This window comes from Harmonia axyridis, chromosome X (genome assembly GCF_914767665.1).
Source record: "Harmonia axyridis chromosome X, icHarAxyr1.1, whole genome shotgun sequence".
NCBI lineage: Eukaryota > Metazoa > Arthropoda > Insecta > Coleoptera > Coccinellidae > Harmonia > Harmonia axyridis.
Window position 1 is genome coordinate 23,197,250 of NC_059508.1, and position 3,260 is coordinate 23,200,509.

Consider the following 3,260-nt stretch of genomic DNA (forward strand, 5'->3'; position numbering starts at 1 on the left):
TTTAGAAGCCCCATTTTCTATAGCCGATTCAGTTTATGGAAGAACATTCTTTATAGCTACAGGATTCCATGGTTTACATGTAATTATTGGTTCTATTTTTCTTTTAGTATGTTCAACTCGATTAAACTTTAATCATTTTAGAAACAATCACCATTTTGGATTCGAAGCAGCAGCATGATATTGACATTTTGTAGACGTAGTATGACTATTCCTATATATATCTATTTATTGATGAGGTAGATATCTATATAGTATAAATATTACATTTGATTTCCAATCAAAAAATCTTTTAAAAGTATAGTTAATATTCTTAATTTCATCTTTAATTTTGATAATTTTTAGAATTATAATAATTTTAATGATTATTGCAAATTATATTTCAATAAAAACATTTAAAGATCGAGAAAAAAGTTCTCACTTTGAATGCGGATTTGACCCTAAAAATTCTGCACGCCTACCATTCTCAATTCACTTTTTTTTAATCGCTTTAATCTTTTTAATTTTTGATGTAGAAATTACCCTTATTATCCCTTTTATTTAAAGAATAAAATATTCTAATATTATAATTATTAGCATTATATTTTTTATATTCATGGCAATCTTAATTTTAGGTTTATACCATGAATGAAAACAAGGAGCCTTAAACTGATCTTTATAGGATAATAGTTAAATTAACATTTAATTTGCATTTAAAAAATACTGTTTTTCAGTTTATCTTAAATAAGAAGCAAAATATTGCATTTAGTTTCGACCTAAAAATTTGAATTTAAATTCCTTATTTAATTGAAACCAAACTAGAAGTAAGTCACTGTTAATGATTCCAATGAGAAACTCTCCAATTAAAGAAATATAAAAATTTAAGCTTCTAACTTAATATATAGCAATTTGTTAATATTTCTATTTATATAGTTTATCTAAAACATTATATTTTCATTATAAAAAAAGATTAATTCTTATAAATACTTAAAAAATATTTTAATTTACCTCAATATCTTCAATATTGCGCTCTATTAAGCTATTTAAGTAGAATATATAAATCAATAACAAAATAATCCAAATTAAAAATATTATTATATAAATCTTTAAACTATTTTTAAAAATATACTGAAATAAAACAGAAATTTTTTTAAAAAATTTAAATAAACCCTGGCTTCCTAAGAACTCTGATCAACCTTGATCTAAAAATTTATAATTTAGTATTCCTAAATTAATAAAAAAATAATTTATTCCAAAAGTTGTAATATAAGGCAAATTCCATATTAATACTAAAAAAATTAAAATTTTTATTAAATTAGAAAAAATTAAATTATAATTTAATTTTAATAAAGAAATCTCAAAACCTATAATTACCCCAATTATTACTATAATTAAAATTAAGATTTCCATAAAAAAAGGTAATACAACTAAATTAATATCCTTAAATATAAATCATATAAGAACCGTTCCTGAAAATAATACAATAATAAATATAAATCCTATTCTATAAACTATTTCATCTCTTAATTCTTCAGTTTTATTTATTCTAAACCCACAATAATCTGTAAATATTAAATAATTTAATAAACGCACTGTATAAGAAACTGTTAATGTTAAAGAAATTAATATAAATAAATAAATTAAAATATTTAATCTTAACATAGAATAAACCTCTATAATTAAATCTTTTGAGTAAAATCCAGAAAAAAAAGGAATCCCACATAATGATAGATTTCTTACATTAAAATATATTACAGTTATAGGAGTTTTATAAACTAAACCCCCTATAAAACGAATATCTTGACATTCTCCTATTAAATGAATAAAATTACCTGCACATATAAATAATAAAGCTTTAAATAAAGCATGAATTAATAAATGAAAAAAAGCTAATTCATATAAACCTAATCTTAAAATAGTAACTATTAAACCTAACTGACTTAAAGTTGATAAAGCAATAATTTTTTTTAAATCATATTCAAAATTAGCCGCTAAACCTGAAATTAATATTGTTATCAATCCAATGAATATTAACACAAAAGAATAATTTTCCAATAATAAATGAAATCGAATTAATAAATAAACCCCTGCTGTTACTAAAGTTGAAGAATGTACTAATGCTGAAACAGGAGTAGGAGCAGCTATAGCTGCTGGTAATCAAGCTGAAAAAGGAATTTGTGCACTTTTAGTTAAAGCAGCAATAATAATTAACAAACCTACAATTATTATTCTTTTATCTCTATAATAATAATCAATATATAATATAAAATTCCATCTTCCAAAATTTATTATCCAAGCAATAGAAATTATTAATATCGCGTCTCCTACTCGATTAGATAAAGCTGTTAATATACCAGCTGAATAAGATTTTACATTTTGATAATAAATCACTAAACAATAAGAAACTAATCCTAATCCATCTCAACCCAATTAAATTGAAATTAAATTTGGACTTTAAATTATTAATAATATAGAAAGAACAAATATAAAAACTAATATGATAAAACGATTAATAGATAAATCCTTAGATATATGAGATTTTCTATAAAAAATTACTATTGTAGAAATAAATAAAACAAAAGAAACAAATAATAAGGATATTCAATCTAAAAGAATTAATATTTCTACTTCTATTGAATTTAAACTAAAAATTCTTCACTCAATAAAATAAACCTTTCCTGTATTAAGTAAAAATAATCTTAAACTAAAAAAAAAAAAAAAAACCTAAGTATTAATCTAGAAAAAATTACACAAAAAGATATTACTTAAAGTTAAAGTAACTTCATTGACTCCACAAATCAGTATTTTATATAAACTATTTAAGTATAAGAAAAATAAATCTCTTTTTAATAAAATTAAATTTAAAGGAACCCAATGCATTAATAATAAAATTAATTCTCGATAAGAAATTAATTCAAAAAAATATAATCTTCTGTAAAATTTTCCATGTTGACTAAAAGAATATAAATACAAACTATATGAAGCTCTCAAAAAAGTTATAATTATTAATATAAATATACAAATATGAGAATAATTAATTAAACTATTAATTAACAAGATTTCTCTTAACAAATTTAAAGAAGGAGGTGCAGCTATATTTCTAATTACTAACAAAAATCACCATAAAGATAAAAAAGGTACAATATTAATTAAACCTTTATTAATAAAAATGCTTCGACTAACAATACGTTCATAATTTATATTTACTAAAACAAATAATCCTGAAGAGCAACAACCATGAGCTGATATTATTATTAAAGATCCAGTAATTCCTCAAGAATTAA

The 3,260-nt window shown here is 21.0% G+C and overlaps 1 pseudogene; it reads right to left on the reverse strand.

The window, feature by feature from the left end:
- Positions 1-822: 822 nt before the first annotated feature.
- On the reverse strand, positions 823-2,664 carry LOC123685847 (annotated as a pseudogene).
- Between the last annotated feature and the right edge of the window lie 596 nt (positions 2,665-3,260).